This window comes from Equus przewalskii, chromosome 21, assembly GCF_037783145.1.
Source record: "Equus przewalskii isolate Varuska chromosome 21, EquPr2, whole genome shotgun sequence".
Taxonomy (NCBI): domain Eukaryota; kingdom Metazoa; phylum Chordata; class Mammalia; order Perissodactyla; family Equidae; genus Equus; species Equus przewalskii.
The window spans coordinates 20,729,644-20,757,301 of record NC_091851.1 but is presented as its reverse complement, the minus strand read 5'-3'; the positions used below and the strand labels follow the sequence as shown (position 1 = coordinate 20,757,301).

Genomic DNA, 27,658 nt, shown 5'->3' with positions numbered 1-27,658 from the left:
TCCACCCACTCCATTACTCAGTCTTTTTTTTTTCATTCATCCATTCAAGAAATATTTGTTGAGCACCTACTCTGTGCCAGAGAGTCTTCTAGTGGAGTCTAAAATCACAGAGGAGTCACAGCGGAGGATGAAATCCCTGCCTCCAGGAAGCATCCACTCTCGTGGGGGCTGCAGCTGATAAACAAGTAAGCAGATGAGCTAATGCAATAATCTTTTTTTTTTTTTTTTAAGGAAGATTAGCCCTGAGCTAACTGCTGCCAATCCTCCTCTTTTTGCTGAGGAAGCCTGGCCCTGAGCTAACACCCGTGCCCATCTTCCTCTACTTTATATGTGGGATGCCTGCCACAGCATGGCTTGCCAAGTGGTGCCATGTCCACCCCTGGGATCCGAACCGGCGAACCCCAGGCCACCGAAGCGGAACATGCGCACTTAACTGCTGGGCTACCGGGCTGGCCCCCTAACTCGATAAGCTTGACGGAGCTGTGAGCCATGAGGAGACAGGGCAGGGTGGCGGGGCTGAGCAGCTGCGGGTGGAGGAGCTGCTCCGGCCAGGCTCCCGGGGGAGGGATGTATCTGCTGAGACAGGAAGGAGGGAAGGAATCAGCCATGGGGATGCTGGGGACAAGTGTTCCAGCCAGAGGGAACAGCACACAGGAAGGCCTAGAGGTGGGACCAACATGGAATCTTCCAGGTACACTGAGGAGGCTCATGTGATGAGAACCAAGTACGTGCGAGGGAGAGCCGTAAGAGGAAAGATCCAGAAACCAGATCCGTAGGCCCGGTGGCTCCTCGGTTACGCCCTTGAATTTTTACTCTGAGTGAGCTGGCAAGCTGTTGGAGCATGCAAGGGGGTAACATGATCTAACTTTGATTTTTGAAAAGCCCCCCCTCGCTGCTGTGTGAAAAATGATTGAATAGAGGCTGCTGCAGCCATCGGGGGAGAGTTATCAGTGGCTTGGCCTCCCGGGGTGACAGTGGAAGGGGGAAGAGTGGGCAGAACAGAAAGAAAATTTTTAGTGGTAAGACACAGAATATAAATGAATGAATGAATGAATAAACAAACCCTGGAAGTGGGAGCCAGGAAATGTGGATTCTAGTCCCTATTCTGCCACTGAGTTCCAGTGTAACCCTGGGTAAATCCCCTCCCTTCTCGGGACCTCAATTTCCCCATCAATGGCGTAAGGCCCAAGGAGGTTGGGACAGCTGACGCCAAGGTCTCCCGCCGCAGGGACACCAGCCTGGAGATCCTGAGCCCCTGACGACCTCAAAGGCGGGGCCTGTGATCTAGTGACTAATGCAGCCAGGCTTTGTCGGCCCCAGGGCAGCTGTGGAAAGCTGGTGCCGATGCCGTGACTCAGGCTTGGTCCCTCTGCAGTCAGCAGAAACTGGGACAGCCAGGGGCCTGAGATTCACCCGCAGGCTCAGAAAGGCTGGCGGGATGCCACCACACAGCTGGGGGAAGGGAGCAGGCTGCCAGCCCTGGGCTTCCTGAGCCCCTCTGGGGACCAATGTTCCAGCCACTGCAGCCACCACACCTTTCTCTCTGCCCAGGCTCGGCCCCACCTCCGTGGGCTAACAGGAGGCCAGGACTCGCTGTGCACACATTCCATCTTCTCCCTGCCAGGCGCTTGATGAGGCAGACCTGACTGCCCCCATTTTATTGATGAGGAAACTGAGGCCCAGAAAGTTGTGGGTGGTAGAGCCAGAGGTCTTACTGGATTTGACTAGTTCCTTGCACTGCTCTGCTCTGCCTGCTAAGTATAGAAAGAACGGGAGTGAAAGACAAAGAAAAGAAGCTAAATATGTTTTTAATAAATATAGAAACTCAAACTCACACCCTCATGTTTATCCAGGGCTGAGGACTTTCAAACAAAAGCTGCTTCTTTTTATAGCCTAAGTACAGCCCTTTTGCAATGTCGATAAGTCACTTGGCCATTGTTCACAGCTCTTTTGCTGCTCATTTATTCATTTGCACTTTCAGCAAATATTTATTGAGAGCCTTTCACATGCCAGGACTCTGCGAGGCTCTGAGGAGGGGAATATCACGATTAACAAAAAGTGCCTCAGCATCTGTACTCACTGGCTTACATAGGATTGAGGGGGAGACAGACGTGAACAAGAAATTTTGAAGATTCTACAGTCGTTTTGTAATTCTGGCTTTGAGTCAGTTATTTCCCTCTCCGGGCTTCAGTTTCCTTGTAAAATGGGTTGGTTAGAGTTCCTCCCTCATGAGGTTATAGTAGGGATTAGATAAAATGTTGCCTGGCCCACAATACGGGCTCACTAAACGTGAGTTGTTACTGTTATCATTTGCTGTGAGTAGCGGAACTTCAACAGCCTACCAGTTGGTAACTGTGTCAGCCGGGTCCACTGAGAAGCAGACGCGGACAGGGAAGAGGTTTTGAGAGAGGGAACGGGAGATGACAGGGAGAGCCTACAGACTGTAACAATGCGCCTCTGACCACTGGGGCTGCGTGGTGGAGAGAAGGCAGATGGGGTAGGAAGTCTCGGACTATAGCACGTTTCCAAGAAAGACTCAGCCAGGCCAGTGGGGAGTCCTTGAGCCAAAGTCCCTTATGGGAGGAGTTCTGCATCTCTCCAGAATGGGCCTGCATTGGGACCCACATCCTGCATAGTCATTGGCTGAGAGCAGCCCCCAGGAAGCGGGGGCTCACCGTGAACAAGGCGGTGTGCATCCCAAGGGGCAGCAGCTGGGACTGTCAGTCAAACACGCTCCCCGCAGCTGATCGCAGTGCTGCATCTTCACGGCTGCCACCAAACCCAGACTTGGCCCTGGAGCCAGTGTCCCCAAACCCTGTACCCGTCCATCTAAATGAGTTCATGCAGCATGCTGTGCCCTCAGCGTGATCAGTTCACTGGCTAGGGGAACAACAAGGCTTGGCCAATGTCAGGAGACACATGGCCTGGACAAGCCTCGGATTGTGCAAGGTGGGAAGTGTCACAGAAACCAGACCAAACGAGGGTCCGATTGGACCAGACACTGCCGACTTCGGGAAGGGGAAGTTGGGAGCACTCTTGCAATAGTAAGGGGAGATCCAAAAATACACCAAGGAGACAGCTGCTGAGAGCCCTTGTTGTTCAGGGGAAATGAACTCCGGGGAGGGGTGCCATCGCCACCGAGGAAAGGTTGCTGAGGCACTTGGGATCCCACCCTGTCGGAAGGTCTGGGATTTCTAAGGAAACTTCCCGGCTCAGTGTGGGACGGGGCCTTTTCACTCATCTGGTCCAGCCCTGTCGTTACACAGCTGGGGAAATTGGGACCTGAATGGGGACAAGAGTTGCACAATCCCCTAAGAGTCACAGGCTGCTGAAGAGAGTCCTGAGCCAGGATTCCTGTCTCCCAGGGCAGGGCTGAGTGCCTGGTGGGCAACTCTGCCAGCATTTGCCAAGGGTCTGCTATGGGGAGGGGAGACGGGGGCAGAGAGGAGGCAGACGCCCAGAGAGGGAGACAGAGCTCAGAGAGGGAACAGGATGCCATCCAGAGAATGATGGAGACTCAGCAGGGAGCTGAGATTCAGAGAGGGATCTGAGAACTTAAAAGTGGGGTGGGGAGTCAGAAGGGCATGGGGCTCAGAAGACAGGAGCCCTGACAGAGAGACAGTGGCTCAGAGGTGCATGTCCAGTGGCTGGGTTCGGGCTCCGGAGACTTACAGGGGCCCAGGCATCCTGGCAGCTCCTGGAGGCACAGCCTCCTCTCCCCCACCTCACACCCCTGTTCTCCGGGGAGCCTGAGCTGCCACCCAGAGCAGGAGGGACTGACACTCTTGGGCATTAGTCAGCTCGTGGTAGTTAAAAAAAGAAACCTTGGTGGCACTTGTGAGGAGCACATCTCCAGCTTCAGATGCCAAGGGGCTGTCGCCTCCTCCTGCGCCCAGCAGTCGGGCTCCAGCACTGGGCGGGGATGGGGCGATCGGGCACAGAGGAGGAGGGACCCCTACTCTGGGGAGGCCTTCCTCCCACCTCGCAGGTTTGAAATAATAGTAAGGACAGGGATATCATGAGTAGTATTGTTTGTGACATCATTCTTCTTGCCACTGGCCCACGTATGTCAGGAGGTCTCTGATCCCCACCCTGCCCGGGGCACATTCACATCCAGATGCCCCCTCTCGTGGGCCCTGCAGAGGGCATGGCGCGTGTGGGCCTGGCTGGGAGGGTGGCCTAGGTGCGGGTGCAAGCTGTAAGGGACCTCCGAGGTCCCCCACTTCAGCCCCCGCCTCCCACCTCACAGATGGCAGAGGCGAGGCTCTGGGAGGGCAGTGACTGTCTAATGTCACCCGGCAAGCTGCCCAGGTCACCTGTCCCCATGCCAGGGGTAATTCCAGCAAATGCCCTGTGCTCGCAGAGCCTGCCCCCGGCAGAGGCGTGAAGAGCGATCGCTGCCGCTCATCAGCGCTGGCTCCGAGCCAGGTGCGAGTTGCGATTCCTGCCGTCCTCAGCAGTTCCCGGAGGCACGTGTTACTTTGAACCCCATCTTCTCCACTAGGAAGGTTAAACGAGGGGCCAAGGGCCGCAGCCTGCAAGTGCCAGAAACAGGAGCTGAGAGCCTGCGGGCAGGCTCCAGGGCCCAGGCCGTTAGCCACCAGGCTCCCTGCCTCTTGTGAAGCTGGTGAAGACAAAGCTCAGGTAATGATAACGATTGTTGACTTGAAGCGACCCTTCACCAGCACTGACTCACAATGGCAGGTGCTGTGCTAAGTGCTCTACGCAAAGGCGTTCATTCTCTCCTCCAGCAAACACTGAGCATCTACTCTGCGTCAGACACTGGGCATCCAGCCGTCAGAAAGCGAGCAGGGACGCCTTTCTTCCCAGAGCTTGTGTTCTCATCCTCACGTGAGGTCGGTATTTTTATCCCCATTTTCAGATGAGGCGCAGAGAAGTGGTGTCGCTTGCCCAAGGTCACACAGCAAGGAGTAGCAAAGCCCACAGCTGAGCCTGGGCCTGGCTGAGGCCATGTCCTCTGCTTTTAGGGACCCTTTTCCAGCAACATCCCCAGAGGGGACTGAAGCAGACATGACTGCACTGGCATCTGTCCAGGGTGCAGATCCCTCCAGAACCCCCGAACACGCCATCCCACCCAGCCGTAGCCTGGGTTCCCGACGAGCTAATAGGCTAACAGCCCCGCTCTCCTCAGTCTGTTCTGAGGCTTCCTCCTCCCTCCCCTCCTTCCTCGCGCTAATTATGATGCCTCCTGACATTGTACAGACAGCACACAGTTTATGAAACCCCTCCTCCTCTTCTGGAGGTTATTTTTGCTCCATTTCGCCAAAGAAAAACCCCAGTGGGCTCAGAAAGATGAAATGATTCACCCAAGGCAGCGACCTCCTCAGAAGTGGAGCCCGGACATGTGTACCTCAAAGTGGTCCCGGTCGGGGTCCGGGCAGGAGCAGATGGCGCTGTCCAGTTGGGTCGTTTGATTCGAGTTTAATGAAGGGATTATTTACAAGGGGATGGGCAGGGTGGAGGAACCCACAAAAGATAAGGCAGGACCCCAGGGCTGGTGTAAGAGGAGCTGTTCTCAGCCAGAAGGGGGAGGGGAGAGAGAAGCTGCAGAGATCAGGGACAGACAGAGCCTGCTGACAGCAGCTGCGGCTGCGGGTGGGGGGCACAGCGAGTCTGAGATGACCGTGCAGGGAGGGAGCTGGGGAGTAAACACCCCAACCTCACCGTCCTGCCAGGGCTCCCCGTGGGCCAGATAGAACTAGAGGTCAGAGGACAAGGAGGTCATTGCCATGGTCCCTGCAGGCCAACCTCCCAGCACAGGGAGCAGGGAGAAGGGTGAGAAGAGGATCGTGGAGGAAAACCACCAGATCTCCCGCCACAGTCAGGTGCACGTCCCCGCGAACTCCCCTGCACTCGCCTGGATGCAGCAGGCTCTGTTGCAAGGTCACTAACGAATGCATAGTAGTCAGGATGGCTAGGTCACGACACAGAAACAAACAACCCCCAATTCTCAAGGCTTCAAACGGAGTGGAGAATTTATAGCCTGCGAGCTGGCCACTCGTTTTTGGAAATAAAGTTTCATCAGAACATAGTCATAAGCACTCACTCACACGTGGTCCCTGGCTGCTTCCTTGCTCCAAAGGCAGAGTTGAGCGGCCACGACAAGCCTGAAATATTCATTTTCTGGCCAAGGAAGTTTGTCAACCCCTGGCTTAAAAAGACAAAGATTTGTTTCCTGCTCATGTAACACGTCCATCTCCTGTTGGTAGGCTCTGCCCCATGTCATCCTCAGTCAGGAATCCAGGCCGGGGAGCGCCCCCCATAAAGAACCCACCAGTCTCCCTGGCGGGGGGTGAGGGAGGAAACAGCAATGCTCACCAGCTCTTAAGGCTTCACCAGGAAGGGGCCTGCCTCCCTTCTGCGCACAGATCTTCCGCTAAATCAAGTCTTGTGGCCACACCTGACTTCAAGTGGCAGGAAAGTACCATCCCTCCATGTGCCTTACGTGAGGAGAAGCAGAAACAGACTCTGGACAGCACCCCGACAACCGCAGGACGTGGACATGGTGAATAACGGTGAGACGAAGGAAGGTGGACGCTGTGCTGTGCAGCAAATCTCACCAGATTCCTACCCAGTGGAGGGCTCAGCGAAGCCAGGCAGGGCACGCCCAGGGGTGAGAAACTGGAGAGAACAGACATGGCACTCAGCCTTGTGCCCCTAGCCCCGTATTGTGGCATCTTTGAAAACAGAAGGTTCTCAACAACCTTGAGACCAGAGGGTCCCTGGGGCCCTTCCCTAGGCCTCAGCCTTCAGGGTGTGTGTGTTTGGGGCACAGGGGTCTTGGGCATAGACTCCCAGAGGCTCCCTTCTCCCCCCATCAGGGACCAGCAGCTGGCCAAGGACCCCAGAGGCCTCGGCTCAGTTGCTGGCTTTATGACTGGTCCCCTTGCAGCCATGGGGACCCGGCAGCTCACTTCACCTCTCCGAGCCTCCGTTTTCTCGGCTCTAACCATCATGTCGTCCTGTGGTTCCAAGGTGAGGTCCTGAGAGGGGAAGCATCTGCGCTGCCAGTGAACTGATTAGAAATGCAAATTCTCAGCCGACCCACATCCAGCGAATGGAAACTCTGGCCTTGGGGCCCCAGCATTCAGGTTTTAACAAGTCTCTCAGGTGACTTCGGTGCTTGCTCAAGCGTGAGAAACGCTGGTATAACTCTAGGTGTAATGCATTGAGATGTGCGGAGCCTGTGCACAGAAGTGCTTTCCCTGCAGCCTCCCCCACCTCCGTAAAGGATAACTCCATTCTTGCTCAGGCCAAAAGGCCTGGAGTCAGGCCGGATCAGGGCTCTCCTACCCCAAGGCTGTGGCTGAACCTTTAACAGGTATCCAAAGGTGCCCCTTCCTCAGCTCCTCCTCCACCCACAGCTGGAGCCACCGTCATCTGACACCTCCACCAGGCAATCACTCTCCAGTCCGTTTCCGCCATCGCTCCCCGCAGCGCCTCCTCACCCCAGCAGCCAGAAGGATCTGCTTCAAAACTGAATCAGATTCTTCCACTCCTCCGCTCAGAACCTCCAGTGATTCCCGTCTCACTCAAAGGAGATCCTTCCAGGCCCTGCTAGGTCCAACGCCCACTGACCCCTCCACCTCCTCCCGCCAACACGGCCCCTCGCTCTTGCTGCGCTGGCCTCGTGGACCTGCCCTCTGCTCCTCCCGCATGCCAGACACGTTCCCACCCTGCCAGGCCGTGGCTCCAGCTGCTTCCTCTGCCAAAAACCCTTCCCTGGATGTCCCCACATGGCTTGCACCCTCACCTCCTTCAGATTGCCTTTCAAATGTCACCACCTCTGGGAAGCCTTCTCTGACCCGGCCATCACGCGCTGGCCCCTCCTCTTGATTTGTTTTTCTCCATAGCGCTTATCGCCACCTGACGCACATCTTCACTGTCTCTCTGTTTATTGTCTGCCTCTCCTGGCTCGGACACGAGGTCCGTGAGGCCAGGGACGGCCTGTTTTGTTCACGGCTGCATCCCCGATGCCTGGAATATTGCCTGCACACAATAGGCCCTTAGTAAATAGCGGTCAAGTGAATGAAGGAATACATAAGTGAATTTTTTTTAAATGCAACACGCAGGTAAATGCTGGTTCTCCTCCCTGCTCCTGTGGTCCATGACTCCACCCAGGGCCCTTGCTGTGGCAGCTCAGGCCATGCCCGTGGGCACTCCCAAGAGTCACACTGCAGAAGGATCCCAGGATGGAGGGCACTGCTCTGGAATCGGCAGGGCTGGGTCACATCTCGGCTTCGCCCTTCTCTAGTTCTGTGACCTGGGGCAAATTGCATCACCTCTCTGATCCTCAATTTTCCTCATCTCTAAAATGGGGATGATGCTACCATGCACACCTTGTACCTTGTACCTTATAGGGCTGCTGCAAGGACTGAATAAGGTGCCTGTGATGGGCTCAGCACCACACCTGGTACCTCTAAGACTCAATGCTCAGGAATTACTATTGCAAACATTGCTATTGTTTTGCCTCCTTCTGCCCAAATACCCAATGGCCTGGGGTATTCGGGCAGCAGGAGGGTTTATTAAGAATATCACTGGCTTCAGGGAAAGGTGACCTGGGTTTGCATTCTAGCAGCTGCCATCTTGCTATGTGACTTTGCACAAATCACTAGCCCTCTCTGGGCCTCCATTTCTCCATCTGAGTGATGGGAGAAGGGGGTGTTGAAGGAGATAGTCTTCCACGGTCCTTGCAGCTTGGCTCCCCAGGTCCTTCCGGAGGACCAAGCGCATGCTCGCTGAGCCCTCTACGTGGCCCACACCGTGCAGGTCCCGGGCTGAGCAGTCCAGTTGAGCCGCATGCTGCCTTTTCCTACCATCTTCACTGGCTCCGCAGCCAAGGCAGAGAGGAGCCCTGATCAGGGCAAGGGGCAATATCAAGTTGTGGCTGAAAGCACCCGACTTCCAGATCTAAACCGGAGGTCTACTTCCGGGAGCCGTGTGACTTGAGGAGAGTCACTTAACCTCTTGTACCTTGGTGTCCTCGTCTGTAAAATGGGAATACTTGTAACTTGTGAGGATGAAATAAATTACCATGCACCAAGCATTTACATAAGTGGCTGGCACAGAATAACCACTATTTTTACTAACAGCCACAGCTAGTCTTTGGATCAGGCACCATGCTAAGTGTTTTACAAACTTTTATTTAAGTCTCACAAAAACGCTGTGACATGTTTGTCTCCATTTGAGAGGTGAACAAGTTTGGCTCAGAGACTTAAGCCACTTGCCCAAGGTCACACAGCTTGCAAATAGAGGTGGGCTTGAATCCAGCGCTCTCTCAGGCTGGGTTCTTTCCACTCACTGTGCTGTTTCCCCTTAGCTCTCTGTTTACTGATAGGGAAACTGAGGCTCAGAGGGCTCCACCCAGGCTCAAGTCCTGCTGGGCCTGAATCCAGGCAATGTGGTACCCGGATGCGTGCTGTAGGGCCGTTACTCTCATTCATGGAGAAGGAAACTGAGGCTCAGTAGACAAAGGAGCTCTTCCAAGGCCACTCAGCTTGGGGGCAGGGACAGGACCGGGTCTGGCTGCCCACTAGGTAGATGGTGAAGCCTCTGAGGGAAGAGGCCCCAGCACCCACCCCGGGCAGTGGGCCCCCCCTCAGCCCCGCAGCCCCGACTGCTCCTCCCATTCCCTCTGCTTTATGACCTGTTTTATGAGCACAGCCTGGCGGCTTCCATGTTGCCATGGGAACCACCCTTTGCAGGCTCCTGGTAGCTTGATCTAGGATTGGCAATTTTAAGTCGGGAGCCAATCCTGGGGGGCAGTGGGGTCCGAGGGTTGGGGGTCTAGGGGGCCCCAAGGACGCGTGGGACCTACCTGCCCCTCTGCTCTGCCCAGCTCCCAGAGGCCAAGGGGCTCAGTGAGATCATGGCTGGGAGATTGTGGGGCTGCGGGAACCCAGAAGGGGTCTGGAGCCCTCAGGGAAATGAGATGGGCCACTGAGTGTGGGCACGGAGAGCCAACCGAGCCAGAGGGGTGGACACACACACTCAGGGACACACAGCAACACAAGGAGAGCCAACATAAAGGTCCTCACAATGGAATACATAGACACACACAGACTCACACATGCAGAATCAGAGAGATGCACACAGCGCTTGTGGGGAAAGAGACACAGACACGCAGAATCCAGAGGGATGCGTGAGTACCCGGAGACACACACAGACACACACAGACTTCCAGAGACACACACAGGCATCCAGAGAGACACACCGACACACACAGACATGCAGAGACACACACAGAGGATATCTGGGCACCCAAAGACACAACGCAGATGCACACAGACACACAAAGGGGCACACAGACATGCACCCTCATCAGCTGTGTGACCCAGCCATACAGCCCGACCTCTCTGAGACGCAGTCTTGTCATCTGTCAAATGGGCATCACAATCCCCAGCTTGTGAGGACAGGGGAGGAGTAACGGGGGACACACCCACAAGTGCTTAGAGGCCGTCATTCGTCCACTCAAACATCAACATCAAGCACCTCCTGTGCGCCAGGATCTCCCCTGAGCTGCAAGGAGCGAGCTAACGAGGGCTTGCCCTCAGGAACCTCACAGTCTAGTTGGGGAGATAATAAAACAAACACAAACAAAACAATTTTGAATTATGAGACTTGCCATGGAGATAATATAACAAAATAAGAGTGACTTGGTGGAGAAATATGTTAGGCTAGTCAAGGACAATGTAGGGGAGGGAGGGAGGACCACGTAGGGAGGAGAGAGGGGGAGCGGGAGGGAGAGAGGGAGGAAGGGAAGGGAAGGAGGGGCCGAATGGTTAGAGAGAGCAAGGCACCTATTGTTTAGTGGGTACCTGGGTACCTACTAGAGGGAGGGAAGCCAGTGGGGGAGGGCAAGAGCTCCAGGGCAGGCCTGGCTACTGTCTCCGTTTGCCCAGGGAGCCCTGGCCCATGGAAGCAGAATTTCCTCCTTTCATCCCCTAAACTTTCATCTGCCAAAAAGTTAATAAAAATACGGGGAGGAGGGGAAAATGTCCCCAGGAAAGGAAGGCCACTGATGCTGTGCCCTCACTCGGGACAGACTCTTCCAGCGGCTCTGTCAGAACTCCCGCTGCCCTCAGGGTGCAAAGGGGAGGTCGTGGTAACAGAGCTTAGAGTCAGAAGACCTGCTGGGACCCTGCCTTTATCACTTTCCCACCTGTGACTTGGGCAATTCCCCCGCAGTGCATTTGCTGGTGGCCTGACCATAAGCTCCTCCCTGGGTGTCAGGATGGAGTGGGCGGTGTTCACCAAGGACCTGACCAGGAGCAATGGATGCTGGTTGCCCTCCTTCATTTTCCTGAGCAGATATGCAAGGTGGACTGGCTGGGAGTGTGTCCTCCCACTGACTGGTCTGACGAGGCCTCGGAAGGCACAGGAAGGCATGCATGGCCACCAGTGACTGGTCTCAGGGCTGCTAACCTTGCCCAGAGACACCCCAGCCTTGATGCAGCTCAGCAGGTTGTCCCCAGGGGTAAGCCCCTAAGCTGCAAATGAGCAGAATGGATTTCCTGGGCCGCAGGCAGGCAATGAAGGTGCTGCCACCCACCGCTCTCCAGGTCCCAGGATGCTCCCAGCTGGATTTCAGGCTCCTTGGTGTCTTGGCACAGACTGGCAGTGCCTCTCTGGCTGTGAGCCCTCCAGCCGCCCAGCCCTGCCTGACAGGACTGGGGAACTGGAGGAGGACTGGCCGTGCCATGGTCCACCCCCCAAGTCAGCTCCAGAGTCAAGGCAGCTGGCTGAGAAGCCTGCCCTCTCTGAGCTTCATCCTATCTGTCCAAAGGGGATCTGAAGCCTTGTGCCACCTGACTCCCAGAGCAGGGGAGAGGTGACTTCAAGGATGGAAGTGACAGGGCCCTGAATCGTTGGAGACACGGGGCCCTCTGTGGGCCTCCGCAGACGGATTCTACGCAGGATGGTGTGAGTGTGGTCAAGTGCCCGTGGGGCAGCCCGCCACACGCTGGTCTCCCCGCTTCTGCCCTTCCCTGGACCCCTCTCCCCCAGCAGCCCTGGGATTCTGTTATGTAAAATGCGAGGTCAGAGAATGACCATAGGATCCAGCGATTCCACTCCAGGGTATAAATCTGAAAGAGCTGAAAGCAAGGACTTGAACAGACATTTGTACATCATGTTCACAGCAGCGATATTCACAAGAGCAGAGGCGGAAGCACCCCCAGTGCCCACCGATGGACGAACAGATAAACGACGTATGGGACTCACATACAATGGAATATTATTCAGCCTTGAAAAGAAAGGAAACTCTGACACATGCCACAACATGGAGGAACCTTGAGGACATTATACTCAGTGAATAAGCCTGCCACAAAAAGACACATACTGCATGATTCCGCTTTGATGAGGTATCTAGAGTCGTCAAATCCATAGTAACAGAAAATAGAACATTGGTTTCCAGGGGCTTGAAGAGGGGAGGATGGAGAGTTATTGTTCAAGGGGTACAGAGTTTCAGGTTTTCAAGATGACAAGAGTTGTGGAGATGGACGGTGGTGATGGTTGCACAACAACATGAGTGTATTTGAGGCCACCGACCTTTCCCTTAACAATGGTTACAATGACCCCGGTGACGGATGGTAATTAGTCTTTGGGTGGTGAACGTATCGTCTACACAGAGACTGAAATATAATGATGTACACTTGAAGTTTGGATAATGTTATAAACCAATGTTACTGCGATAAAAACTAAACAACAAAAAAAAGAATACAATTGTAGATGCTGGAAAAAAAAGAAAACAAAAGAAAAAAAGAGTGGTCCAATCTTTCAGTTATGCTCTAGGTTCTTAAAATCTATTCTGTTGATGAATCATTTGGATACTAGTTAAAAATTCAGACTTCAGGGCACCAACTCACCAAACTCGGATTCAATAAAACTGGATTTTTAAAACCAGGAAAAAATGATTAAAATGATAAATTTTATGTTTACATATATTTTATCACAATAAGAAAATGGCACACACCACACACACAAAATCCACGGCAGACCGAGCCTCTCTTCTGCTCCGCATCTTCCCGTGGCTCCACCACACATCCCTGTGGCCCCCAGAGCCGCGTGCACTCTGCACCCCCGACCTCTCTGACCCCATCTGCCACCCCTCCCCTCGCTCCAGACCCACTGGCCTCCTTGCTCTTTTTCCAACCCGCTAACTTCACGCCAGCCTCAGGGCCTTGGCACCTGCTGTCCCCTCTGCCAGGAAGGCTCTGCCCCAGATCTCTACAGGGCTCCAACTCTCTCATCCTCCAACTCTCAGGTCAAGTGTCCCCTCCTCAGAGGTGCTCTCTGACCACCCGGACTGACAACCCACGTCCCACTCCTATCATCCTTTGTCCCTTTGCCTGAATTTATGTCTCTTCACAGCATCAATCACCACCCGGAACAATACTTTATGCTTGTCTGCTTGTCCCCTCTGGCAGAATGTCGACTGCAGAGGGCGGAATCTCATGTTCGGAGGCCCTAGACAATACCTGGCACGTAGTAGGTGCTCAAAAGCAGCCACTGGACGAATGGAGGATGACCCCACTGTTGGACAATGTGTGCTTATGACACCCACGTCTGGTTATAGCCGCACAGGTGTAAGTACATAGGAAAGCCAGGAAGGATGCCTGCCGGGCCCACAGTGGTGAACCAAGAGGGCCAGCGAGCAAAAGGGGCACGGGCAGGGGCTGGCAAAGACCCTTCATGGTTTACCCCATCCACCCAGGTGTCGCCTGAAACCTACAATGGAGAATGGTCATGTGGTACCTACGCACTTTCCACAAAGAGCTCTGAGATGGTGATGCCGTGTCCCATGTAGGCAGTGTCCATGTGTGATTTTCTCACTAGCCTTCCCAACAACCCCTGGGGGACTGTTACGACCACCCCATTTCACAGCGAATCTCATTCTCCTTTCCCCAGAGAGTCACTGAGCTGCTCCCCGCCAGGCACAGCTCTGGGCTCAGGAGCCGCCAGAGTGGAGAAACCATCCCACCTGCCTGGACCTTACCCTTTAGTCAGGGAGACAAGCAATTAACAAGTAAGTGACACTTGTCTGTGAGGGAAGAAGGCTATGGATAGTTGTAAAAGAGGGACGGTGTGGGAGTGGGGCAAGCAGAAGAGGCGAGTGGAGGAGGGGTTGCAACTGAAGTAGAGAAACCAAACCCTCACTGGGAAGGTGACATTTGAGCAAAGACCTGAAAGACGTGAGTGAGAGAGTGATCCATGTGGATGCATGCAGGCAAAGGCAGGTGCAAAGGCCCTGAGGCAGGAGCATCCTTGGCATGCTGAAGCAGGAGCCGGGAGGCCACTGTGGCTGGGGGCCATGCTTTCGGGGAGGGAGGCTCAGAAAGACGAAGTCACTTGCCTCACAAGTAGGAAGGAAACCAAGAGCAATATCTTGGGCCTGCCTGACTGTGAAGTCCGGGCTCTTAACCGCAAAGGGCCTGGCACTTGTCCTAGCGAGGGAAGCCATGGGGGTTGAGCATGGGTTAGGTGCCAGGCACTGCACAAGGCACACTGGGGGATCCTGTGGGTGAAGACCCACCCTCCTGGGCCTGCGGCTCCAGGGGAGAGAGGAGAGGAGCCTGTGAGAGAAGTCAGCTGAGAGCAAGGCAGATTTCCACAGGAATCCACGTGATGGCTGTTTCCATTTCTGTGTGTGCTGACAGGGGCACGTGTGCACACGCGTGCTCCTGAGCGTGTGTCTGTGTGAGTGCAGAGCTCCCAGGTGGCCGGTGGGGGTCTCGAGCTAAGCCGTGGTTTATTCAGCCCTCCACATCTGGGTGAGTGTGAGTGAGTGCGGGCTGCCTTGCTAGTCCTTGTGACTGTCCGTGCATCCCAGGAGGGCTCCCTGTCCCTCGGGGGTACTTCTCTGTATCTGCACATCTAAACTCAAAAGCATGTCCTTGCATGTGTGTGTCCGGGCTTGTGCAATGGCTGAGTTCTGCCTCTGTAGCGTGACCTCCTGGGTTGGAATCTAGGTTCTGCCACTGACTTGGAGTGACGTTGGGCAAATGACCTCACCTTTCCCTGCCTCACTTTCCCCATCAGTAAAATGGGGCTGTTAATAAGGCATACCTCATGAGGTTGTTGTGAGGATGGAATAAATCAATATGTGGGAAATGCTTGGATCAGCGTCTGGCACCTGCTCAGAGCCATGTGTGAGCTGTTACGTTAGGGCTCAGTCTGCACGTGTATCTGTCTGTCTTCATATGCGTCCTGTCCGTATATCTGTGTACTGCTTCGTCTCCTCTCTGGCCAACGAGAGAGAATGTTCCAGCTGGGGTGGGGGCCGGGGTAAGGACCAGCAGGAGGGGCCTCCACCACGGCCTGGCCAGCTGGACTTTTCACAGTCCAGTGACTTTGTCCCTCTGAGCGGCCGAGTGGCTGGACAGGTGGGCACAGAGGGTCCCCTCCTCTGGGCGGCCCCGGGCCTATACTGTAGCCGCCTTGGCCCGACCACAGGGCCTGGGTCTACTGTCTGACGCCCCTCGGGACTAGGAGAGCTCAGAGGGTACAGTCACAGCTGAGCCACCTCTGTGTCCCCACGTCACAGCATTCACTCAGTGACAGCTGACAGGCACTGAAAGCTGGCTGAGTGTCATGGTACCTGGTCGGAACCATACACAGCCCCGCTTGCCGAATCCTCACATCGGTTTTCTGAGATAGGGCCTCCCATTATCCCCACTTTACAGATGGGGAAACTGAGGCACAGATTAAATCTCACAGCAGGTAAGTAGAAAGATCAGAATTTGGACCTGGTTGTCAGGCTCCAGAAGCTACAATCTTCTATCATACCTCTTTTACTGAGCTCAATATACTGAATGAAATTTACTGATTAAATGAACGTTAAATGAGTGAATCAATGAACCAGAGAGACAAGAGAACGAGGTTCAGGGTGGGGTGAGGAGGCTGAGAAAAAGGTGGCGAGTGATTCTGGCAGAGGAGGGGACCAGCTTGGCGCCCTGCTGGGAAGCCCTGGGGATGGGAGGGGAAGGTGGATGGCGCCAGATGGTTGGGGTCTGGAAGGCCCCGCAGAGGGGCCTGAATCTGAGCTGGCTCCACTCTTGAGAGACCTGGCCGCACTGAGGTGCCCTGGGGACAGACCACCTGCATCCTTCTTCGTGGATAAATTGGTGAGCTGAGGCCAGGTCTCTGGGAGGGCTTGTGGCTGAAGGTGGACTAACAGAGTCAGAACAAAGCTCTGCAGCCAGTCGGGTTGGAGCCCTGGTGCCCTTGCTGCTGGCCAGGCGACCATGGGGCAAGTCACCTCCTGCTATTGAGTCTCAAGTTTCTCATCTGAATCAACTTGTTGAAAAGATGAAAGTCATTAGCCTCATGCCCAACAAGAGTCCTCAGTAAATGATCATCCACCGTCAAACAAGGGCTTTATAATAACCACAATAAATCAGTTAGAGGATGGAGTGGAAAAGGTGGAGAACATGCACAAACAGATAGGGAATTTAGGAAGCAAGAAGGACACTATATTAAAAAAAAAAAAACAGCTGACTGGAAATGTTAGAACCATGCTAGAAAAGAAAAACATGGTATCGGAGAGGAAAAATTGTTTTGATAAGATTATCGGCAGATTGGAGTCAGGAGAGGAAAGTGAACTTGATGATGAGTCAAGAGAAATTCTCCAAACTGAAAAGAGAAAATGAGTATAAAAATTTATAGTGCAGGCTTCCCAGATTTGTTAAGATGGCTGAAGCCGAGTGCCAGACACACAAAGCTCAATGGTATCATTCCTTCCTTCATTTAACAAATACGTATTGAGCTCCTAGTGTGTGCCCAGGCAGTGTTCTCGGTACTGGGGTCTCAACAGTCAAAAGGACAAAGGCCCCAGCCCTGAGGGAGCACACACCTAAGGGGAGAGACAGACTCACAAATAAGTAAAACGTATAGTACGTTAGGTGGCAATGTGTCCTGTGGATAGCAAGCACCCCCCACACAGGAGGGGGTCAGGAAGAGGAGAGGTGGGAGAGGCAGTCTTAGGGTGCTCAGGGAGGCCTCAGTGACAAGGTGACATTTGAGCAAAGACCTAAAGGAGGTAATGGAGGGAGTAGGTGATTTTCTGGAGGAGTATTCCAAGCAGAACGGACAGCTGGTGCAAAGGTCCTGGGGCACGAGTGCTCACGGGCAGCTAGTAGAAGAGACAGAAGGCCAGGGTGACCAGAGCTGAGTGATCGAGAATGATGGGAAATAAGGTCAGAGAGGTAAACGGGAGGTAGGGGCTACCAGGAGGGAAGCAGATGATCCTGTAGGGACTTTTACCTCAACTGCGAATGAAATGAGATCCACTGGAGGATTTCCATCAGTGACATGACCTGACTTCTATTTTAACAGGGTCCCTGGGGCTGCTATGTGGAGAGCGGACTGGAGGGGGCCAGGTGGCAGCAGGGAGGCTGAGGGGGGCGTCTGCAGTGATGACCCAGGTGGGACTGTGGCACCTGGAAGGAAGGTGACAGCAGTGGAGACAGTGACAGGTTCTGGATTCAGGGTGTGTTTTGAAGGTTGGGCTGATGGTGGGAGGGTTGTAGTTGTCCTTGTTGCATCGTTGGGGCTGACCAGCTCCCCCAGCTTCTGCAGAGAGTGCCACCCAGACACGCAGGAGGAGCTGCCCACCTGGCCCCTCCTGCCACAGAATCTCACTGACCTTGTGGGGTGGCCAGATGCCCGGGAGCTGGGCGGGGCAGGCTCCTGGCCCCCGGGCAGCACAGGCTGCGGGGCGGTGGGACCCCGTCTGCCCCGCCCAGCCCCAGCTCCGCGGCTGCCAGGCTCAGCTGTTTGCTTACTCAGAATTAGCAACGGTCCACAGCAGGTTCATTGGAGAAGCTGGTCCCCAGCACCAGGCAGACCCCTCTCCCCCTGAAGCCTCATGGAGAAGGAGGCAACCTCCCCAAGACACCCCGATTCGTGCTCTGTTCCCGGGCCCTCCTCTCCTTCTCCACAGCCCTGCCCAGTCTGGCCCCTGGCTGGCTGTCCCCGGCTCCTCACTGGTGGCTCTGCATCCACCCTGCCCTCTTCCATCCACCCCACTCAGAGCAGGAAAATATGACAATACAACAGTAGTGTGGAATCCTCTCCCCACCTTCCTCTACCTGGCAAACCCCAGTTCATCCATCACGCCCAACGTCAACGCCCCCTTCTCCAGAAGGTTTTCCCCACCACCGCCAGGCTGGGTTCTCCTTCTGGCTCCCACTGCCCCCCGTGCTCAGTCCTCCTTATTCCACGCACATTGTATTACAGGGATGAGACAAATACTGCAGGCGTGTCCCCCAGCCCCCACTGTCCATGGCAGACATCACTAAACGATCGGGCGCTCTTCCCAACGAACCTGGATACGGCTCAGGATCACAGCTCTCTAGGACTAAGAGTGATTGCAAAGAGGTGAACAGAGAGGTTAAAATGTATTTTTTCATTCCCAGCTGCCTGTTAATTATACGCAGTCCCCCCCCCGACACACACACACACACACACACACACACACACACACACACACACACACGCCTTTAACCATGGCCTCCTGGAGGGCAGAGTAAAGCGGCTTCTTCATCACTCTTCCCCTAGAGGAGGGGAAGAGGGCCTGGCACTGAGCAAGCGCTCACGCTCATGGAGGCTCATCCTACTCCCAGCCCTGAGAGACCCTCCTTGACCGCCTGGCCCTGTCCCCCACCTTCAGAGGAGACAACTGTCTTCCAGAAGAAGGCGTCCGCCCAAAGCCGCAGGGAAAGACCAGCGGTGCCACCCGGGACCGGAAGAGCCCCCTCGCTCCCCCTCCCCACAGCTGAGCCTCTCCAGGTACACCCCGCTTCCTGGAATTTTCTCTGTACCCAATTCCACTTAGCATTTGCATCTGCCCTCTTTGACATTGGGCCTCCCGCAGGAGGAAACTCACAGACCTTTCGGGGGGGAAAATTTGGGGAACCGAAACCTTCGCTCTTTGTCAACTCCCCTCCCAGCTCTGTGTACATGAGATGTGCTGGCCCATCTCAGCCTAAATGCCAAAGCGTAGAGGGGAGGGGGGAGCCTCCACAGAGTTTCCCAATGATGTCGCATGTCCCGTGATAAAAGGATTCTGGGGACAATATGTTCTGGAAATGCTGTGAGGTCTCCCCCTCAGGAAGCTTCACATTACATTTTATTATGCAAAAGAATCTACTCAAGCAAAAAGAATGGTTGTCAAACTTTGCTTAATCTTCAAACTTAATAACCACACAACCCTTTTTTTCCAAGTTCCTGTTTGCGTTGCTATCAGTTACCATTCTTTTAGTTGCATCAGAAACCTCAGTTGAGCTAGTTTATACAACAAGGAGTGTATGTTGGCTTTTGTGACAGGAAAGTCTAGAAGTCAAGCAGCCCTCAGGTATAGTTAGATCAAGGCCTTGGCTCCATTTCTTGGGAATTCCCCTTGGATCACTGTTCTCTCCCCTGTGCATTTGTCAGCCTCATCCTCGGTCTGGTTTCCCTCACAGCAACAAAATGGCTGCAGCAGTGCTGGGCATCACATCTGAGTAACCCATTGCACAGAGGAGCCTTCTCTTCTCCCTATATGGACTGGATGTCCTGGCCTCATTTAGCCAAGTGCTCATCCCTGAATCAATCACTGGACAAGAGGAATGGGCTTCAGCCAATGAGAGCCCACCCCGGGGATGGAATCAGAATGTCTTCCCCAAAACCTGTGGCAATGTCCTCTCCCTAGTAACACTCGTCCCACCTACCCCCACCCCATTTTTCCCTGCTAAGAAAACTTTGATGTGTCCCTATGGCACTGGTGATCCACTGATCTTCGGGAGGGTAGGGCCCTACCTGAGCCCTTGGGGTGACTCTTGATTGGTGGAAAGGCCATGTGACCTTATTCCTCGTCACTAACAATTGCTTCAGGAATGGCTGTATGACTTGGTTCTGGCTAATGAGATGCAAGTAAAGAATCTGCTGGGTCGGGCTTCTAGGAGAGCTTTGCTTTTCTCATATAAAGAACAGACCTGGCTGGCATGTCCCTTTGCCCCATTTCTTCTTTAAACCTAGGAGAAGGACTTGATACCTGGAGGTGTGGTAGCCATCTTGGGGCCATGAGGCAACAACTGTGAAAACAAATGCCACCGTGCCAGAGAGGGCAGAACAGAAAGCTGAAGCCTGAAGCCTAGACAGCACTGTTGGGCAGCTGAGCATGCCCTGGACTGCTGGCTTAAGTAAAAAATTAGAAGTTCATTCTTGTTTAAGCCAAAGGCATTCCTAACTGACGCAAAGCCAAGTCATTTTTTGCAAACTAGCACTTGTGAGAACGGGAGACACAGCCTTGGAGACGCCGCTCGAGTTTCACTGAATCTTAGACACTTCCTCAAACACGTTCTGCCCCAGGAATGTCTGCGAGAACGCGGATCAGACAAGCCTGTGCATCCCCTCCAGCAAAGGGTTGCGTGTTCCCTGCATTGAGCAGCACTCCGGGAGCCGTGGAGCAGCAGGCCGCAGGGACAGCCATCACCTCCCCTACCCCATCACAGCGCAGCCGGGCTTGGTTGGAGCTGATTTCAGAGGCTTTGGCGATGCCAACACAAAAGAACGTTCTTGAATCCAGAGACCGTTGGGGTTCAGCAAAATCTATCCCGAGCCTTAAACTCATCTCCCCTTCCATCCCAATCACCTCACTTCTGGGATCTCTCTTGAGAAAATAACCCAAGATAAGAAGAGAAAAAGTGAAGAAGATGAACATTTTCGTCACAGCCACATATCCAATACCCAAAAAACTAGACAAATCTAAACGTCCTACACCAGGGGAGGGATTAAGAAACCGTTTGATGGAATATTACGTGGATGTGAAAAATTACGTTTACAAAGTCTGCGACAGTGAAGAGAAATAGTCATGATATTCGTTAATGAGAAAGCCAGCTACAACATTTATATACATGGTATGATCTCAATTATATAAAAATTGCAGGGCAAAAAATAAACCAGGGAAGAAATACACTGATATGTTCGCTGAGATTGTGCCTGCTTGGGGTTATTATGGGGACTTGTTGGGAAAATTTTCCTGCTGTTCTATATTTTCCCCTTTTGCCTATATGTTCTACTTTTGGAAGCAGAAGGAACAAAATTGACTTCTTTTTAAAGCTACCAGGACCCTCCACTGTGTGAGATCATTGCTGTTGTCTCCCCTCCAGTAAAGCGGATAATCAAGGGCTTCCTAGAACAGGGGACCCCCTTCTGCACCGGGCCAAAATAAAAACAGCTTCCAGACCCGGCGTGTTTGATTAATAGCTTGAAATTCTTTCAACAGGCAAACAGAGCGGTGGGAAAGGGGGAAAATCAACACCCTATTTTTAAATGGTGACGTGAGCTCACAGGAACTTAAGGCAAGAAGAGGTACACGCCATTCCAGGCCTTATGCAAATGTATGCAAATGAGACACTCCCTGGCTAAGCGAGAATTCTGGGTCGGAGCTCCCACCTGGATTCCAGGGTCTCCTGAGCTGAGCAGGGAAGGCAGAAGGGAGAGGAGGGAATAGTGGTGACCCCCATTCATGGAACACCTACTAAGTGTCCAGCTTGCAAAGCATTTCCACAGCCTGGAGCCCTTCTGACCCTCACCACACGCTGAGGTGTAGATAAGATGATCCGCCCCACTTTGCAGGTGAAGTGGAGCTGAGAAAGGGAAGTGCCCTGTGCAAGGTCCCAGAGGGAGGGGCAGATCAACTCCATAAGCCAGTGGAGCCTGGGACCAGGATAGGCAGCCTTGGGATCCAAGACCATGGTACCTCTGATGGGGAAGAAGGGAGGAGGTAAGAGCTGCAGGCTGCCAGGAGCCCACAAAGCGCAAAGCTCTAGAAGCCCTCAGTGCAGTGCTATGACACATCCGGGTGGGGCTCAGGAGCAGAACCTAGTCCTCGCCAGGTCCTTGCACACGCTGTACCTCTACCTGGAACACCCTCCATGCAGAGACCTATCGGCTCGCTGTAACTGCCCAGTCAGCTTCTGCTCCAAGGTGACCTTATCAGAGGGGCCTCAGCTGACCACCATCCCCAGAAGCACATCACCTGGCCAACCCAACCCCAGCATCTGCCCTGCTTGGTTTCTCTTCATGGCACTATCACCCTTCTGACTTTTGATATGAGTATTTGCTTATGACAAGAAAGTGCACTCCGTGAGAGTGTGGCTTTTGGGTCCCCTCTGTGTTTCCAACACCTGGTACATACTTGGTGCTCAAGACACAAGTGTTGAAGGAATTAATGAACAAATCAATGGATCTCAAGTCCCTCAGGATCTAGTTACGCAATCTTGGACAATGAACCAACAACAACAATAATAACACAATTATTGATGGGACATTGTTATTATAAGCAACATTTCTGAGCACATATTTTTACATTCCTTCCCTCATTTAACCCTCAGATCAACCATGTGAGTGAGGCAGGACATGTAATTATTCCCATTTGACAGCTGTGGAGACTGAGGCTCTGAAAGGTTAGGTAAGCCGCCCAGAAGCAGAGAGCGTAACCAGCCGTCAGATCTTGAATCAAGTCTGTCTGACGCGAGAACCTGCTTCCTTACCCGCCACGTGATGCTCCAGGTGGATTCCACCCATGAGGGCGCAGGTTCTGCATCTGCCTTATTCACCCTGGACTCCCCGTGCCTGGCACTGAGAAGCTCGCCCTGCATAAGTATTAGTTAAATAAATCAGTGGTTCTCAAAGTGTAGTCCCTGGACCAGCCACAGCAGCATCACCTGGAACGTGTTAGAAATGTGGATTCCCAGGTCCCCCTGCAGACATGCTAGATCACACCAATGTGTGACAGCCGTGTGAGAACCACGGAGATAAACAAATGGATGCCCCCGGATCCGTTGCTCCATCCCTGAAGCAGGGCTGATGGACCAGGGAGGGTCATAGTGAGGGTAGAATGAGACTCTCACCCGGCTGGACCAACAGGAATTTAAGCTCTCCGCATTTCCTCCCGCAAGTGATTGGAAGAAAAGTTTTCGGCTCCAATTTCAGGCCTTTGATTTCAGCCTCAGCTGGCCCAGAAGATGCCAGCTTGTCAGAGGGAGTGGGGAGTTGAGAGTGATGGAGCTGGAGCAGGAGGATCTATTATTAATTACCATGTATCATTGATTAAGAGCCCACAGGGCACCGCAGCTGCAGGAGCTGGGGAGAGCCTCCGCTCCTGCCTGGAGTGGAAAATGATTAGCCACATTATGAAAGGAAATATTCATCCTGTAGCAGCCCTGAGCAAACACCTGGGGGGGGTTTGGGGGTTGGGGGGGGTTCTCCTTTCCTGGGGATCCCTCCTTCTGGAGCTGGGCAGCTGCCTCCCTCCACGGCCTGGGGCAGGAGGATGGACCAGCTGACCCTACCTGGCATGGGGCATAGGGTGGATTGGCAGATCAGAGAGCACACGGTCCTCCACTTAGTACTCGGGGCTCAGAGATGTCCAGCTTGGCCTCTTGAGAAAGCGGTTCAAGGTGGCTGCATCTTTCTGATTTTTCGAGAGAGAGAGAGGCACACGGGATTTAGATGTCAAATCTCCTCATTTTTAAATATGGCTAAGACAAATTCTGGGTCGGCAAATTTTCTAGCTTCTCAGCTGCCATTGTCACATTTAATCCTTTCAACAACCCCATCTCCATCTTCCAGATGAAGAAACTGAGGCTCAGAGTGGTTGCTCACACAGCAAGTGGGTGGAGTAGCTGGGAGTCAAGCCCACGTGTGCTTCCTGAGTCTTCACTTTCTCTACTGGATCTCTCGGGTATCCCACCTCATGTGTCCCCACACCGCCTAAAAATAGTCCAGAAAGTCTCCAGTCGCTGCCCAGTCCAGGCTACACCCCTCCACACTGTGTCTCACATCCAGAAATAGCACAGAAACCCCCAGGCCGACAACACATCTAGGTGCTTGGGTTTGAACGCCTGGCCACCCCGCTGTGCTGTGTTCCCTGTTCCTCCCAGAACCAAGTGCCCGTGAGCCACCTCCAGTCTCCGGGGGCCACTTCTGACCTTTGACCTCACATTTCCCAGAGAGTCAAGTGGGCCTGACCAACCCCCTCTCTCTTTGGGACCATGAGAGCACCATGGAACTCTCTTTTTTTCTGCTGCTGACCAGCCTCAAGCTTTGAGCAGGACCCCACCCTTCCCTGGGACTCAATTTCTTCTACACGCCAAAGAGGACTGTTTGCACCCCAGAATCCAGCTCCCAACCTCAGTGATTCTATGATCAAGCCATCGATCCAGCCACTTCTAAAGATGAGTGAGGAGATGGACTTTGCAGGTGGCGATGGTGATACCAAAACACTAGCTAACATTGCTTTAAAGGTGTCATGCACCAGACACTTATTTTGTAGATTATTTTGTTTAATCCCCATAGGGCCTACCCTATGAAGACGGTGCTATTGTAAGTGCCATTTTGCCAAGTTGAGACTAAGGCCCAGGGAGGGAAATTGCTCCAGAGCGCATGCTCTGAGCCGCCACTGTGACAGCCACGCTAAGTCCTCTCCCATGGCACCAAAACATGAGGCTTGTTGGCTCCTTCTAAATTTCTCCATCTGTAATCTGGACCACACCAGGCCCCTGGGGGCTGAGCAAGCTGCTCTGTTTCCCAGGAAACCATTTGGAGCCCTGAGGACTTATTAAGGAGTTCACAAACTTGGGGGAGAGTTTTCAAACTGGTACAGGTGACCACAGATCCCCAGGGAGACAGTAAGCTCCCCATTCCTGCAGGCGTGCAAGCTGAGACCGGGCAATGAATCTGGGGGCATGCTGTGGCAGCGATTCCAAGGCCAGACAAGGAGGCAGAGAGGATGAGCTAAGTCAGGGACTCTCTGGGAGAAAACAGTAGCGAAGGGCCAGACCGCCTAGGTTCTAATCCCACTTGCCGTGTGACCTCGGGCAAGGTACCAAACTTCTCTTTGCTCAATGTCCTTGCTTTTGAAACGAAACCAGTAATAGGACCTATCTCATTGTATTGCTCTAAGATCACACAAATTAATGCGTATGAAACATTTAGCAGTGCCTGGCACGTGGTAAGCCTATAAAGCCTTAGCTATTACTTTCAAACTTTTCATTTTAACTTTGGAGTCCTATCTTCCAGTCAAAACTGGAGTGGATGACAATACAAGAAAGAGACAAAGAGAAGCTGCCCGCCTGAGGAGGTGCGGGCCAGGGCACGGGGGCCCTGTCAAGTCCGCCCCCTTCCCACAGCAGTCTCAACACCACTTCAAGGGTCTGTGGGGCCCAAGTGCCGACCACAGCCGAGGCCACCGCAGGCCCTCCGGCTCAGAGGCTCTGAAATGCTGCCTGCCATCAAAATCCAGTCTGCTCGGGCCTCTCCAAACTATGGCATTCAGCTGCCACATTTCACAGATGGGGAAACTGAAGCCCGGAGAGGCGTGGGAGCTCACTAAGGTCACCAGCGAGTTGAGGGACAAGTTCCCCTGGGAGAGCAGAGTGCTTCTCAGTCCCCTTCTCCGAAAAAAACACACACAGGGGCCCAGAGGGGCCCGGGGAGCCTCCTCGGTGCCCCCGCCCAACATAGGGCCTCCCCCTGCGAGGAGATGGCTTCAGAGGACGGCTGTTGACTGTGGGGAATCCGCAAGAGGAAGTAAGATTTAGAGAAGGAAAGAAGAGTGACAGGAGCAAGAGTGAGTGATGCAAGAGGAGAGGAGGTTGAGGCTGGGCCGGAGGAGCAGGGGGCCGGGGCAGCTCAGGCCTCCCGGAGACGGGAAGGCTCCATCGGGCCGCTGCCTGGGGGGGGGGCCTGGACTCAGCAAACCTGGGAGAGCCCCCAGATTTGCCAACATTTCCCTCCCCAGGCCACTGCTGCCCTCCATAAGACGACCCACCCCAGGGACGGCGTGATCCCAGGCTGCCTGAGGTGTGGCGTCGGATAGGATTCTCTCTGAGTCCCATCAGGCGAGGCCTGTAGAGACCAGAGGGTCCCAGACCCTCAATGTACAGAGGGGACACCAGCCCAGAGAGGGGCAGCAGCTCATCCAAAGTTACACAGCTGGTCGGGCAGAGCTGGGACCAGCCCCCTCAGACCTTTGGGGCCGTATTGTTTTCACTGGCATCAAAGCCTAAGCCTAGAAACCACAGTCATAATAATAATAACAACAACAATAACTTAAGAGCTACCTTTTTTGAAAGCCTACTGTACAGCAGGCACAATCCTAATTTCATCCTCATAAAGCAAGCCCACGGGGAAGGTCCATGATCTCCATTTTACAGATGAGGAAACTGAGGCACGTCAACATTGCAGAACCAGCCTGAGGCCGCACAGTTGGCACCTGGTGGGGGGAGGACGAGGGCCCGGCAGTCTGGCTGTACAGCCCACATCTTGATCGCTACTCTGTTGGCAGGGAGAGGACCCTCTTTGCAGAAGTTCGACATCAGTGAGGGGGTGAAGGGAACTTCAGGGTTTGGGGAACCACTCTAAGGCTGTTGAAACTGCGTGTGGGCAGCTGCCTTCCACAAGGCCAACAGCTCCTGTCATACTAGCTACAAAAAACCCAGAAAACTAATCATCCCAGCTTCCCTTTTGGCTAGGGGTAGCATGTGACACTGGTCTGGCTGATGAGATTTAGGTAGAAGTTTGAGAAACAGCGTTCCTCCACAGTTAGAAAGCCCTTTCCTTTGCACTTATCCCCTCCCCTTCTTCCCATATGGAACAAAGATGCAATGCCTGAGACCTAGCAGTCATCTTGCAACCATGAGGCAACAGTGATGAGGACAAAGGGCTGCTGGCTAAAGATGTCCAAGGCACTGGCAAGTAGAGCTTGGGTCCCCAGTGGCATCAGTGAGAGCCATATTTGTCCCATTGGCCTACCCTGAACTTCCTGCCATATAGGACAATAAGCACCAACCAGGTAGGCCTTGATAGTAGGGTTTCTGTTATATGTAGCTGAATGCATTCCTAACTTTCCTAATAGTGGAAACAAGATGGGACCTAAGGACTGCCTGACCCCAAGCCCACGCTCACTCTGTGGAATCATGCTGCCTCCCAGGGGTCACATTTTCTCCCTTCCCATCTCTCCCAGAATCCACTGGCATTAGGCCTCTCCTGGATCAGGGATCAGAAAAGGCCCCCTGAGCAATTGCCCCTCAGGCCCCAGTGTCACCAGACCACAGACCGCCAGTGTGGACCACTCGAGACTGTGAGGAACGGAGTGAGGGTCTAGCCCTGAGCCCACATACCATGAAATTTCCAGGCTTCCGAAGGGAGCCTCCAGGCACCAGTCTGGGTTTGGCCCCCAATGACCAAATGCACCCATCACTCATTCGACTATGAAACGCATATTTGTTGAGGGCAGGCCGAGTTCCAGGTGCTCACAGGTGAGGAAAGCCAGCAAAGTCCCTGCTGTCAGAGCTCACAGCCTAGGAGGGAGGCAGACAATAAGCAAGTAAGCAGATGTGTTCTTCTTGACACCAGCCTCGCCTTTACAAGGCACTTTACAGTTCATGTAACCTAACTCCATCTGCTCAATGACCCTGCAAAGTAGGGGCCATTTCCCCATTTTACAGAAGAAACAAAGGCCCCGAATGGGACCTAAGAAGAGACTCCCAAGGTCACCCCGCCACGTCCAGGAGACAACAGGCTTTGCCCCCAGGTTGGCCTGGCTGCAACCGCCCGCCCCAGGGGACGCCCTCCGTCCACCAGGACAATC

The 27,658-nt window shown here is 53.8% G+C and overlaps 1 long non-coding RNA gene across 1 annotated transcript in view; it reads right to left on the bottom strand.

Moving 5' to 3' along the window:
* Positions 1–26,348, bottom strand: part of LOC103567297 (uncharacterized) — a 48,599-nt gene extending 22,251 nt beyond the window's left edge. The window contains exon 1 of the long non-coding RNA XR_011531026.1: positions 26,130–26,348. This is a non-coding gene — a long non-coding RNA (uncharacterized lncRNA). The remainder of the gene's footprint in view (positions 1–26,129) is intronic.
* Positions 26,349–27,658: the final 1,310 nt, after the last annotated feature.